This window comes from Rhamphochromis sp. 'chilingali' (genome assembly GCF_963969265.1).
Source record: "Rhamphochromis sp. 'chilingali' genome assembly, chromosome: 19".
NCBI classification, from domain to species: domain Eukaryota; kingdom Metazoa; phylum Chordata; class Actinopteri; order Cichliformes; family Cichlidae; genus Rhamphochromis; species Rhamphochromis sp. 'chilingali'.
In genome coordinates, this window is record NC_137946.1 from 29,752,334 (window position 1) to 29,767,657 (window position 15,324).

The following is a 15,324-nucleotide window of genomic DNA, read 5'->3' on the forward strand; positions in this document are numbered from 1 at the left end:
CCCCAATAAAAAACGGCTACACACATTTTGCTTTGAATTCGTTCTCGCCATTTACAGTCGTCTTTGTCATCATTTCAGAAGCTAGTAAGTGAGAGCAAAATGTTTTACATCTTGACTTTTCACATTGCGATAAATGAGATGGACATGCAGGCTTGCTGTGAGCTGAGCGCATGCCGTGAAGAGGGCAGATTTGTTGCGTGGTCTCCGCGCTGCGAAACCGAAGAGAATCCGTCTTAGCCGAGTCACTGAATATGGTTTAAAAATGAGGGAATCTGTTCCTGTCTTTCCATTTCCCATCAGGGGAAGCATTACTTAGAATTCAGTCACTCGCTTGGAAGGATTTTAGTGGTTTATTTGTTATGTTTTTGCAGCGCAGAGCAATGCAATGTTCCCATTTCTCTTAACATCCCCTGCTTCAAGTAAAAAAACAAAAAAAGAAGTTACCAAGCACATCTTTCTAGGAGAGTATATGCATTTGATTGCAATTTTCTTTCTTTTGTAAACTGTTGATAAAGACATTAAGGACAATGACAAATAATTAAGAGAAATCCGTGTACATAAATGTATATAATCAAAGTGCAGAGTAAATGTAACGGGTGAATTTCTATTTTTAACACTGACTAGATAATGTGAAAAATCTTTTTTTTTCTCTCTTCTTCCTCTGTTGGTTTGATGAAATGTGTTTTTCATCACGTGTATTTTTTTTTTTCAATCTAATACATTTGTTTCGTAGTTTCTTAAAAAAAGAACAATTATATGGTCCCACTTGTGTTGTGCACATTTGTGTTGCATGGAGAGTAGCCTTCTTGTTTTCTTATAGTGACGTTGGTGAGCATGTCAAGTGCGTGTGAGACCGTTGAGATGCCCCAGCAGGGGTGGGGGTGGGAAACGACCCCCTACTCAACTAACTAGGGATTCATTATAACAACCGAGCTTAATGTCCCAGTACTGGACCTGGTTTTAAATGTCAAGTTAAATGTGAGATTCAGTTGGTTTGGGTCAGACCCATTTTTTCCTCCTTCAGCTTCAGGTGTGTTCTGCTCAGATAAGTTAACAGGAAGTAAGAGGAAGTCCCCAGATTTACAGTAGCCAGTTTAAATGTGTTGATATGTTTCTCCTTTTTAAAATCGATGTTGAAATCCAAGCAGCAAAAACATTATTCATGTTAGATCAGTCAAGTGCTGCACTAACTAAAAGGTTCTTTTAAAGATACCTAATTGAAGTACAAAAACAAAACACAGAGCCACTGATTCACTTGTTATCGGACCAGATGTCGTATACCTTATCTGTTTCTGGGGCTTCCTGGCTCCACGTCGTTACAGTTGAGGTGCGTGGACGTTTCTTTGTGGTGCTAACAGGAAATGGGGTTCTGGTTTTTCCAGCACATTCAGTTTTATCTCTCCATCGGCCTCGTGTCTGTTTCGGAGATTGCTTTCGATTTTTTTGTTGTATGTGAATGGAATCGTTGATCTTTCCTCGACCACACACACTAACTGCTCGGCACTGACCTCGTTTATCGTTTAAATGTCATCTTTATGACTAATTAGTGGACGAGGTCAGGAATGAATGAACGTTTAGCAGAAATCCAGCGAAATCTCAAGACCTCCAAATACAGCTTCTTGTCTCCTTTTAGCACCACGAATGAAACCTTCCCTCTCACATATCTCAAATATATCGTAACAGAGGCAGAAGTCCCAAAGATTAATGCATTAAAAAGTACCCCTGAATGCTAAGCCCCTTTATTTCTGGGAATGTTAACCCCACAGAGCACATGTGCTCTGTGTCATTTAGTATCTGCTATTGGCCCTTTTGCTTTACAAGCACACTGATCAGCTCAGTTGGTATATTTGCACACCGAGACAAACTCACACACGCACTGAAACCTCTGGAGACACACCGACGATGGTCGGTTAAACATCCGAGCCTGTTGACGACACCCTGGGCAGGATATTTTCGCTGGTGTCGGAGCTTTGGCAGGGAGACTGATGCATGTGTACATTTATCTCCTGCTTCTTGTTGGTTTGTGCAAGCTTGTTTTTCCTCAGTATTCCTCTTTTTCCCCGTTTCCTCCCCTTTTTGTTCTTGTATAAAAGCAGGATTGTGAAAAAAAGAACCATAAAGACAGAGTTTTATCCCTGCTGAAACCGTAACGGGATCGAGTTCGTGTCTGAGGGTGACGTCACGTCTGTGCGCGAGTGCCTCGACTCACCACGAATCACATCTTCTGCAAATCTGGAACTTTTAGGTATTTTCTATTGAATGCAGTAACTTATGGGCCAGTACTATATTTACTCAGTGCAATGCAGTTATCATTATAATAATACAATTATTAATAATATTTTTCTTTTTTGTATTTGTACAGAACAAATGTGTAAAGATCAGTGAGGAAAACGTGAGCTTTTTGATACTGTGACTCATGGTGTTTAAAAGTCAGTTTCTCCCTGTACAGTTGTGATTATTTTCCCCTCCCTTTCTTCTTCTTTTATAGAATAAAACATGTTTTTGGTGCAATTTAATACCCTGTGTCTGTGTTGTTTCTTATACTTTGGTTCTTAAGTGTCATTTGCTATTAAATCGAAATGTAAGCAGTGTGTTTGTAAATTGCTGTGGCAATGAAATCAGAAAAATGGCAGAAAAGGTCGTATTTGTAACTGGCATTTTCAGAAAAAAGATTTCCCACATTTATATTCCAGACCTGCTGCTTTTACCAATATCTATAGTATATGTACGTCAGACACTTTCTTAAGTACACCTTGCTAGGGTTGCTCTGTCTTTTGCCTCGAGAAGTTCTCTGTGGCACAGATTCAATGATGCCCTGGAAACTGTCCTCTGGGATTTTGGTCCATATTGCACATCCATAATGTGAATCTTCCATTCCACTACATCATGGATGTGCTCTATTTGATTAAGATCTTGAGACTGTGGAGGCCTTTGAGTAGAGTGAACTTATTATGTCCAAGAGGATAACACACTTTGGTCATAAAGGGATGGACATGGTGCGCAACAACACTCAGGTAGATTCCGGTTATTAAATGATGCTCAATTGGTACTAAAGGGCCTACAGTGTGCCAGTAATATATCCCCCACATATTTACATCACCAGCTGTAGCTCAAACCATTGGTACAAGGCTGGATGGATCTATACTTACATGTTTATGCCAAATTATAAAACCACCATGTAAAAGTCTAAGGAGAAATCCAGAATGTTCAGACCAGGCAATTTTCTGTTGTCCAGTTTTGGTGAAGTTGTGTGAATTTTAGCCTCTAACACTAGTGGGATGAAAATTTTGAACAATTTCAGGCAAGTCACAAAGTCAAGCTCAGCCATTATCTGCAGATTCATATCAGCTACAAATCTCGTATAGCGAGCTCTATCCAAGGGGTCTTTAGATTGAGGGGAGAAAAAGCTTGCATGGGTGTTACATGTGCAAAAGTGTAACTCGATTTTTGTTTTGCAATATGTGACTATCTGAAACACGCCAGACATAATAGAAGGAAATGATAAGCTTGCATACGATTCCAAATCGGCAATGTAGATCTGATTCTCAGTCTTCATCCGAGCTGTGCTCCTAATAACAGTGATAACAATGGCACAGAATTCTTCATAAACCCATATAAAGTCTGCCATATTATATTTTGTGATTTTTATTTTACAGTCAGTCTCTCTTGAGATATTACATTTTAGGTAATGAAGCATCTTTTCTGTCCATGAGTGAAAACAGTGTGAACCCCGGTGATGTTGCAGGCTATCACACAAAGACAGATGATCATTGACCGTCTCATCACACCTAGAGCCAATTTAGAACCACCAATCATCATCACCCTCAGCTGGATATGTGGTTAAGAGTGTTTGAGAGAGAAAAAAATAGCATGCAAACTTTTTATTGAATGCAAATTAGATAACGACACTAAATGCTGGCAGCTCATGACGATACGTCCACCTGACAGGTGGAACAGAGCACCAGCTCGAACACGTCTCCACAGCCTGCACGTTTTCTTCCAGTTTTAACTGATTAATTTGTATGCAGTGCATAGATCCACACCCACTCACACACTAATTAAGGACATTTCAACCAGCATTTGAATAGAGAGTTAAACATGAGATGTGAGGATGCACCAGTGGGACCTAGAGCTCACGGTTGTTCCAAAACTGGTTCCACTGGGAATTCTGTGTGTAAAGAAAATGTGATAACGGCTACATTATAGAAACACAGGTAATGCTTTGCTTTACATAAACTGGACAGTGACAGTGAAAATACGGTGAGGTTAATGCTACCGCTTACAAAGACATGATACACTCACTGAGAAGGAAGATTAATCTCAGCTGATACACTTGCAAATTGATGTGTGCACCACAAGGGGGCGTAGTGAAACAGCGAATAAGCTCAGGCGCACCTAGTGTCTCAGTTACATCTGCACTTGTAAATGTTAGCTGACCTCATCTCAAACCAAGTTATCAACTTGGAATAACAGACCAGAGAACGACACTGAGCTAGAACTAGGTTAATAAGTAAAAACTTCCCAGCATGAAGTGCATGTACTAAGTCATAAAAACCTCCTTGTGTGTGTGTGTGTGTGCGTTGTGAATAAAACTTTTGCGTCTTTGCCGTATGGTCTAAATGGGTTTATGGGCCTCATGCAGTCATGATCAGGCCAATCATTAACACACACCATGTCAGTCGTTGGATTCATACAGGTGGAGAGTGAGACTGACACACACCATATAAGAGCAATAAAAGAACAAAAACCTTGCTGCTTAGAGGTTTATCCGCATGCATACCGTTGTCAGATCCGCATTATGAATCATTCCACTTCCACGCTTTCATCATAACTGCCTGCATCTCTTCGGTCACCAAACCAGTCGGGATAGTTTAGAGGTGAAAGGTTTTCGCCTCCCATACAGAAGATTACTGGTTTTCAATTTGGTCTTTGTGTACAGTTTAATAGCACATTTGACATGATTCCAAGACCCAGTTCATTGCTTGTGGGTACACAGTCACCGAACAGAAGACGCTGCTGTTTCTGCTATAATTGCACTTATGCAATCCCGAACGACAACTCAGAACAAGCCACAAGCCCTGCATGTGTGTATGTGACTCAGTCTACTTTCAGAAATTAGTGCCCTATAGTGCCTCAGACTACATTTAAATCACCTCTGGATTAAGTTATGAAACCGTTTCGCCCAAAACTGAGCGATCACGTTTAGAGAAATAAGCCTGCTGTCAGATGTTGAGCTATTCAGTCCACATTTATTTACCTTTTGGTATATTTAACCAATGAAAAATCGTTACCAAGTCAGCTACATTATATTTCCAAAAGGATCAGGATATTTCCATCAGATGCAGTGATGTAAAGCACGCTGCCACTGGGCTACACAGCAGTGGAGATGTTTGGGGATGGCCCCTTCCTGTTCCAACATGACTGAGATGAGCGAGATTGGTGTGGAAGAACTTGAATGGGATATCTGGGATGGAAGAGTGGGATGCCACTCAAGTTCACATGTGTGTGAAGGTAAACGAGCGAATACTTTTAGGTATAGTGTATAAGCTATACCTAAAAAAGGCATATAAAACCTATTAGACATTTTCTTATTTCTGATAGGGTTGTTGAACAACCATGCACAAAATATCACCAGTAGTGTGATGGATCCAGCATTAGTGTTATGCACACACTGCTTTAGGTACAAATCTGCACATAAGCAGTAACGGTGTGGCTGAAATGCAGACGCAAATGATGTGTTGTTTTTCAGGGTTTAAAACGAGTAAAATATTGTCACATGTTTGGGTTGGCTAAATGGCATCTCCCAGCATGCCCTGGGACACTGTGTGTTTGTTTAATTGAGCTTAAGAGAACTGTCCAGTTTTGCTACATATCTTTTTTTCAGTGTATTGCTGGCTTAGTGTTACTTTTAATAGTTACAGTATTAAAACAGGCACAAAGTTACATGCAAAGTTACTAACCCTCTTGGAAGCTCAGTGTTTAGCGCTGTGTTCAAACGTAAGTAAATCAGCACCGGTCTGCGGCTGAGTGGAGTTTATAACTCAGGTGTGGCAGTGAGGTGTTATATTGTTTGTTCAGTTTCTGTTGTTACTGTATTAAAACTCTTACTTATACTAAATAAATACTCGGTTTAAAGGTACTTTGTTACTATGCTCTTCTGGTCTTACTGACCACTGACAGCACTGTTAACACTCTTCCCCAGGTCCTGAATCTTGTCCAAAGACACTCTGACATACCACGTGGACAGTAGCGTCCTCAGCTGCAGGCTGTTGTGCCTGGTGAGCTTGTTAAGTTAAAGGTTTATGGTTTCTTTGTATGAACTATAAAGGTCTAGTTTTGGGGACTGAACCCAAGACCTTCTGTATGCAAAATAAATGCAGTAAACCCTACATAATGAAGCCACACAGGTGCCACCTTCCTCTACCTTGTTTTTATTTTCCTGCAAGGCAGATAACTACAGACCAGGAGCAGCAAAAAAATGTTTGATGAAAGGTTGTTGTGTTTTTGTAGAAACGAACATTTCAACAGTCTGAAGTGATATGCATCTGCCCTGTCGGAGATCTGTTTTCAGGTGACATGTTTTCCTTACACTTCTCAGAACAGAAATATGTGTGAATGTTGAGGGCCAAGCGGCCACCACAGACTAAAGTCTCTTGCCTGACTCCCTCGCACAGCAGGAAAAATGGACATGCACAAGGATTTGAGGGAGTTTGGGCCAAAATGATGGTAGATAAATGGGTCAGAGTGTTCATGCAGTATTCAGTATCTATCGAAAGCAGTCCAATGAACCAGTGGAGGTCGTGCCTCGTTGTGGTCATAATATTATATTACAGTTTTTCTCGATTGCTTAAACACTATAACCAGGCCTCTAAACTAAAATTTCAAAACCGTAACGCTATTGTTCAAAAAGCTCACCCATTTCCCTGAACTATAAACACTATTCCCTGCTTTGACACATGACTCAAATTTGGTGAACTGTTACTGCAAAACTCTACACACAAATCCCTACATTTTACAGTGCTTACACCATGTAGTCATTTAGAAAGTACTAGCATGCAATAATGTTAACTTAAGTCAGCATAGCTTGAGCTCAATTAGCACACAATTAACCAGGTGGAAACACTAGGAGTCAAAATTTAGCACACACCAATCAGAACCTGCGATGGATAGATAAAAGGGCCAAAGTCAGCTCATTCAGGTTTGAAACAATGGATCCAAAGAGATGCAAAGGAAGAGGACGTGGTGGAGAAAGAGGACGTGGTGAAGGAGGAGGACGTGGTGGAGGAAGAGGAGGAGGTGGTCTAGGACAACAGGAAGGTGGTGGAGGAGGAGGGAGAGGTGGAGGAGGACGTGGTGAAGGAGGTGGAGGTGGAGAACGACGGCGACAAGGAAGGGGAAGAGCAAGGGCAAGAAGACAGTCAGTCTCGGATGAAATTCGAGCCACTTTAGTTGACCATGTCCTTGTCCATGGGATGACTATGAGGGAGGCTGGGCAACGAGTACAACCAAATTTGAGTTGCTTCACTGTTGCCTCCATCATCAGAACCTTCAGGGAGGAAAACAGGTAGGTGTACTTGCAGTAAGACTGCTTTGTACAGTAATGTTTAAGTTACTGAACTTATGTGTCTTGAGTTTCAGTATGTTTCCATTATTTGCCTGTAAAATGAATGTGTGACAGTTACAGTAATGACTGCTTCTATTTTTGTAGGACACAGAGACGACCACCTGGTGGAGGCAGGTTAAGGCTTTTGTCGGAGGAGCAAGAGAGGGAACTTGTAAACATGGTAATTGCAAATAATGTAATCCGCCTGCAAGAGATTCAAAGGAGAGTGATTGAGGATGATCATCTTTTTCGAGGCATAAATGCCATCAGCCTCTCCACAATTGACCGCATCCTCCGAAAGAATCAATTCCGGATGAAACAGGCATACCGAGTCCCTTTCGAACGAAACTCTGACAGAGTGAAAAACCAACGTGTGGAATATGTTCAGGTATGAGTTTTGATACTGTATAAAGTATTGTGTACCATCACAGCATGGCAGTTTATGCTGCCATTTCAGCACTCTTGAACTGTGGTTCAGGGTACCGATTGACTCTACTGTGTTATGTGTTTTGCAGAGAATCTTTGAGATTGAAGGACGGCCTCTTCCCCATGAAATAATCTTTGTGGATGAGGCAGGTTTTAACCTGACCAAAAGAAGGAAAAGGGGGAGGAACATAATTGGCCATCGGGCTATTGTAAATGTCCCTGGTCAGCGTGGGGGGAATGTCACTATGTGCGCAGCCATCAGCCAACGAGGGGTACTCCACCGCCATGCCGTACTAGGACCCTATAACACTATGCTTCTCCTTGCTTTTCTTGATGGTTTAAGACAACATATGTTCCAGCTGGACTACAGGGAACCAGCACAGCCAGAACAGCCTCACTACGTTGTTGTGTGGGATAACGTCAGCTTCCATCGCGCTGCTCTGGTTCGTGACTGGTTTACCAATAACCCAAGGTTTTCTAATATCTTTCTGCCTGCATACTCTCCCTTTCTAAACCCGATAGAGGAGTTATTTTCGGCATGGCGGTGGAAAGTGTATGACCGAGAACCTTATGTCCGTGTTCACCTCCTTCAGGCCATGGAAGAGGCCTGCCTAGACATATCAGTAGATGCATGCCAGGGGTGGATCAGGCATGCAAGAGGATTTTACCCCCGCTGCCTGGCTGGGGCCAATATAGCCTGTGATGTGGATGAGATTCTCTGGCCTGACCCAGACCAAAGACAAGATGCTGAGGTGGGATAATGTTTCTGGTGTGTGTTGTACTGTATAGTACATGAATGACAATGTGCCACTGTACATACATTGGTTGCGTCTTTTGTGTTTATCATGTGACAAGGGTTTTGAAGGGGAGAACCATAAGCAACCTATTTGTTTTGGAACTATTGTTTTGAATTAATTGTACCAGTGTGCAAAACTCTGTTGTAGTGTGTGTGTTTTTGAGGGCTTGTGTTTGATGTCTGTGGGCAAAGTTTGGTTTTTCAGCAGGAGTGAATAGTTTTGGGTGTAGAGCTTCATTTTGACCTGGAAATAGGATGTTTGGGAAATTGAGTGAGATGTTATGGATTTGTGTTTACTGTTGTGAGGATATGAGGCGTAGTTTCAAGAAATGTGTTTTAGCAATCGAGAAAAACTGTAATCATTATATATGTGAAACACAGGCTCCTTTTTGTATCTGCAGACAACTTTGAGCAGTTTGTCTATCAATGCTTCAGTGTCCAGGTTATTGTGGTTCCACTTTGGATTGAACCCAGAACCCTTTGTGTTTAAGGCAGGTATGCTGGCCGCTACGCCATGCAACAATATGGTATATCTCCAGACAGATTTCCAGAGGTAGATAAACTTAAGAAAAATGCATTTGCAGATGAACAACACGATGCAGAGGTTGGCTTAACAGTTTTCCCTCTGGCTGATGCAGTTAATGGGGAATCCTCTTAGGAGGGTTCACAGTTCTACCCGAAGAACAGGAACTACATCCTGTAATTTTTCAGTCACAAATTTGTTTTGCTGCACCGTTTCTGCACAATCGCTCTTGCAACACAGACATAGTCTAACAGGGTGACCACCCATTTAAATTATAATTAGGTTGTGTTTCACTGTCCCAGATTGTGGATTCGGGTGTGTCTTGTCCCAGAAAATTAACCCCAAAGTCAAAAAAGTTATAAAAAGAAAAGACAAGAAAAAAAAAAGCCTCAGGTAACATGTTAGCTGTTAAAATTTCATGTTGTTGTTTGGAAGGGTTTCTGGGAGAAAGCCTCTTCCTGGCTCAGCATGGCTTAGGTTTGCAAAGCTACATCTTAACAAACCACTTCTGGAACAATGTCCTTGGGATATGTGAGACTAAAGTGGAGATGTTTGGCCATAAAACACAGCAACACATTTGGTGAAAACCTCCACAGCGGTGGAGGGGTGATGATTCGGGTTGTTTGGAGCAACAGAAACCGGACACCTTGAAGTCATTAAGCCAACCACGTGTTTCTCTGTATACATACGATATACCATATACAGAGTCAGATGTCAAATGGCCCAAATTGGGTCACAGCAGCAAATCTACAGCAGAATAGCTGAGAAAGCCAAAAGCTTGGACACAAGTGAGGGCACGGATGTTTCTCATTATCTGGGACAATTTTAATAAAATAAAATAAAATGAAATATGATGCACATGTTACGTTCTAGGTCTAGGCGTGTCCTGAACGCAACAAAAACATTGGCCCACCACACTGGCTGCTGCAGTGAACAATATATACAAGGTTGAAAAAATACTCAATTGCTACTTTACAAATCTATTTACAGCTATTTACAAAACTAAGATACCAACACCACAGTGATCACAACCCATGACAAACCGAAACACAGGGCTTAAATACATAGAGGGAGCAATCAGGGAATGGACAACAGGAGGGAAACACAGCTGGGGCAAATCAGAACTGACGAGACAAGGAAGCGTAACCTGAACACACTGAGATAAGACAGACCTTCAAAGTAAAACAGGAAACACATAACAGTCACGCCTAACACAAAACACTGACAACATTGGATCGTAACACACATGTGTGCAAAATGAAGAGTGAGCACAAAGTTAATGTGCTACATCCCTATAAATATAAAGTAATTTAGAAGAAATTCATTACAGGACAAATCAGATTCATAGCACAACACCAGCCATGTTTGGTAGTGAGAAATTTCAAAGTGAATGACGTCTTTAAAGTTGCATTTATGATTTAGGTTTCCACTCACTGGCCTGTTAATGTAAGCTCGGGCCGAAACACATATTTGATAGACGGCACAATTTCCCGATTCAGCTCAGCTTACTGTAGATCGCTCATGTTGTTTTGTTGCTGTGATTATCGTTTTCATACAATCTGATAAGTACACCTCTGTGATCACATGTTTCCAAATTTTGTATTGTGCTTTCCTACATCTCAGTCATGGGTGCATAAGAAAAAATAAAGGAGAGTGACCAGAAAAGGGTTATTTTGTCTAAAGGTAAAACTCAAAATAACAACTAGTGCAACAAGTAATCACGTGAGCCTTTGTCTGACTCACCCGTCGTGACTGTGCAGTTAAACTGCAGCCAGGGTCGGTAAGGACTGCCATAAATATCTCACTGTGCGGCCACAGGGACAAGTTGTTTTTACACCATAATCCAAAATATACTTGTGGGTATGAGAGAGCTTGTCAAAGCAGGTCCTCACCAAACCATGGAAGCCAGGTGAACAATACAGCTGATCCCTGCATATCTAAGTGACAACTCACAGTCTGCGGGCATTGTGGGTTGTTTTGACAGATCCGCTGGCTCGTTTTCCTTTTCCATCCTCTCACATGTTATCTGGGCATGGCACAGTGTGCTGCTTTTGTCTGCAGCACTGCCATAAATGCATGCAGTTATAGTAACGCCTATACGCGACAGCTGCCTGACAGATGATGCTGAAGCGGGTCACGTGGCCTTTCAAAAGGCTCTTCAAAAGATTATGAAGAGGATTCTGTGCATGTTCCAAGTAAAGACGGCCTTGCATATGGCTGACGTTCCAAGAAATGTCAAGTGACTTTTTTCCTGGCTTTTGTTGAAACAAGTCAGTCATTGCCGTACAACAGCCTCACCTTACTTTAATAGTTCCAAGAGGTGCACATTTTGCAGCGCAGAGATCTTTAATGACTGCTGATGAAAAGATACCAGACGACTTATCACTTAAAGATACATCTTGTTTGTTTTAAGATCGGACATGAAGTTATGCTGTTTTTGCAACCACAACCAAAACATTCCAGACCACAAATATATTTTTCACAAAACACACAGCTGGAGAAATCTCAGAACTTCAGCTTCACAACAAAGTTTTTTTTAGAGGTTTATGATTATGTAATTTTCATACAGTAAATCCACTACAAGCATCCCTACAAAATTAGTTACTGATGAAACAATATGAATTAATTGAGAGGAACCAATATTTAAATAAGAGTTATTTTATTGATTTGTATAGAAAGACGCAGCAAAGGAGTGGACCAGGGACAGCGATCTTCCTAAGAGGCAGTCTTAGATAACTGTTTAATGTGTGCGCTGAAGGACATATCGTGGTCAAAAATGACTTCGAGATTCCTCACAGTGGTGCTGGAGGCTGATGGCATCCAGACTATCTTCCTGGTTAGACAATATCTTTTCTTGGAAGAACACTTTAACAGAGCTGAAAATATTCCCACATGTTAAAACATGAACAAACACAATAAAATAAAAGGCAAAAGGAGATGACTGACCAAGACAAGACCATATATAATGCTCCAGTCAGACCAGCCGGCTCAGGCTCAGGGTCTGGATGGCAAGGAAGCTTCCCCACAGAGGGTTGACCTGGGCACGTTTTGGTGAAACACGCGAGGCGGGAAGTTATCTCTGTCTAGCCAGCCTGTCCTTATCTATCACCAGAGGTTACTCATCCAGCTGCTTGATTCACAAGTCAAAAATGTGCACACCCACACAGAAGCTTTCAGTTAATGGTGATTAAAATCTGCTAAGTTACTTAAGGTCACCTCTCTCACTGCATTAATGAAGACAAGGGAAGTTCTTGAACAGGTGCAACGTCTGCGTTACACAGTGGGAAAGATGTTTATCATACACGAGCAAGTACAGCGGCACAGGCAGATGTGCAACATACAGCACTGTGTTGCAAGTAGTTTGAGGCATCAACTAAAATAGTAAAGAACAAAAAGTAGACTGACAAGAATAAATTGGACTGCAAATATTCAAACAGGTCCACCACTTTGGCCTGTGCTGAGCTACCACCAACTTGACCACTGGCATAAAAGACAATCAGAAACTGAATGCAGTAGGTTGGAAATCTTGTAAACCCAAATTTTATTCAGAACAAAACACAGGAAACACATCAAATGATACTGAAATATTTTACTGTTTGGTGAGAATATTAGTTCATTAGCTCTCTAAGATGCTCTTTTTATACCCAGTCAAATTACTGACACGTTGCCAGCCAACCTAATTAGTTGCAGACTGTTCCTCCAGCTGTTTTTTTCAGTACTACGGATATTTCCAGCATTTTGTTGTCCCAACTTTTTGGAGAAGTGCCACTGCCTTCAACTTCAAAATAAGCTAATGATGTAGCTCATATATCATAGCTCAGTGTTTCCGAACCACTGTGCCGCGGCACATAGGTGTGTCGTGAGAAATGCTCAGGTATTCCAGATTATCTGTTTTCACTTGATTGGTGCTCCAAAGCGACTGGCGTGAGTAACGGCAGAACAATTACACCCTCTTCCACTAGAGGGCAGTGCAACTGCTTGCTCTAATTAAATGGGTTGCCAACAGCGAGTAAAACAGAAAAAGACGAAGAAGAAATTACATAGGCATGCTGTGAGTGAGACAACGCAGCGCATTACAATAGATAAATATTTGAAAAGAAAAAGTAGTAAAAAAAGTAAAAAAGGTATACTAGGGACAAACCGAGCTAATTCCGCTATACTTGGTGTGCAGGGAAAAATGATCAATCTGCTATTTGTGACATTTTTGTTTGGTGGTGTGCCGTGTGATTTTTCTAATGTGAAATATGTGCTGTGGCTCCAAAAGGTTGGGAAACACTGATATAGCTAATATCATTAGCGCAAAACGAGCCAATGATATCGCTCATATAGCTAATATCATTATCTCAAAATGAGCTAATGATGCAGCTTAATGCTGAAAAATAATCGGCATGCTGGCCAGAGGGGTATGAAGGAAGCTCAACCTCGCTAGGATTTCTTGGAGTTAGCCGGCTCAACAAAACCTAAACCCGCAGACAGAGATAACGGGTATCGTTAGCTCAAACACGTCTATATAGCTTATTTACGAATCTAATACCTCTCACATAAACAGCGTATTAATATCTACCAGTACTGTCAACGCATATGTAAAAGTATTGATTTTCCTGCAGCGAAGAACTGAATTAGGATGAGCTTACAAAAAGCAGCTTGCTGAGACAAATACTACATCGAGTGTTCAGTATAATCATTAGAAGAAATAGCTCAGGATGCAGGAAGAAATATTTTCTAATGTATTCACAATCCTCAGAGGTCTTCTATCTATCTCTACAGCTGTTCGTCTTAGAGCTATTTTAACTCCTCAGAGAGAGGACTGCAGGCAGCATTGCAGAATCAGATCGACAAGTTTTGACAGGAGTTTTACTGCAGCAACTGTGGAATGAGCTGCGAGTCAAACAGCCAGCTTCACCAGGCCCCCGGGTGAATGCTCGGCAGGTCGAAGCCAAAGAAAATGTACCTGAGCATCAAATGGAAAAGGAACTGATTGTAGATAAACAGGTGAGTCATCTGGGTACCTGCAGGGAACAACCTGTAGCTGACTTTGTCCTTGTTAACATCTGGCAACTGTCAGTGAGGGAGATATTTAAAAGAATTCTTTTGACGCTTTTCTTTTAAGCGGCACACCGTGCACTCCTGTCATGTTTACATGCCACTATTGCATGTCATAGACTTTGTGCATTCTCCAGCCGTTAGTCTGTGCTTTGTCACGTATCCTTGACTTTTAGACATCCTGATACTGCAGGATTTAACGGGAGTTCTTTCTCCCAAGTGAGATTGTTGAGGTTCACTCTTTAATATGGCATGAATCTTACCCTGCAATATAGCGAACCTTGGGATAACTGCTGTTGTGAACTGTCACTTAAAAATCAATTGACCTAAACAAGCAAAAAGTAATAAAAACTTTGTAAAAGTCCTGTGGTTAGTTAATTGTCTTTACAACTACTGTGAGGATTATAGGTTTGGGTGAACAGCTGTTATAGGCGTTCATCAGATAGTTACTGCACTGAGACAGACAACCATTCACGCCTATGACAGTTAACCCAACCAGTGCATGTCTTTGAACATGTGCAGTGGGCAGAACATGGAAACATGAAACTAACCAACACATGTGCTGTCAGTCAGCTCATCTTCCTCTGCATTGTGGTTCCATAGTGTAGTGGTTAGCATGTCTGCATTACACGCAGAAAGTCCTGAGTTCGATCCCCAGTGGAACCAGAAAATACTTATCAAATCATAGTGAGAAGTGTTTGAATAATAGAAACCTACTACCTCCATTTTTCTGTATTTAACACAAAAGCTAAACAGCACAGTCTACTAAGACAATGTGCTTAAACCAGTATATGTGATAATGTTGCACCCCTGAATCTGACATCTCAGTCAGAACTACAAAAGTAAACCTGCAGTGATTGGTCATTATCTGTCACTCACATTTAAAGTAAAACACCCCAAAACACAAGGTTTTCAGCAGTTATGGTCCCAAAC

At 41.3% G+C, this 15,324-nt stretch overlaps 1 long non-coding RNA gene across 1 annotated transcript; it reads left to right on the plus strand.

The window, feature by feature from the left end:
* The first annotated feature begins 7,519 nt into the window (after positions 1-7,519).
* On the plus strand, positions 7,520-9,177 carry LOC308387296. The gene is made up of 3 exons (XR_013969916.1): positions 7,520-7,564; positions 7,709-7,991; positions 8,119-9,177. It is a non-coding gene; the product is annotated as an uncharacterized lncRNA (long non-coding RNA).
* Positions 9,178-15,324: the final 6,147 nt, after the last annotated feature.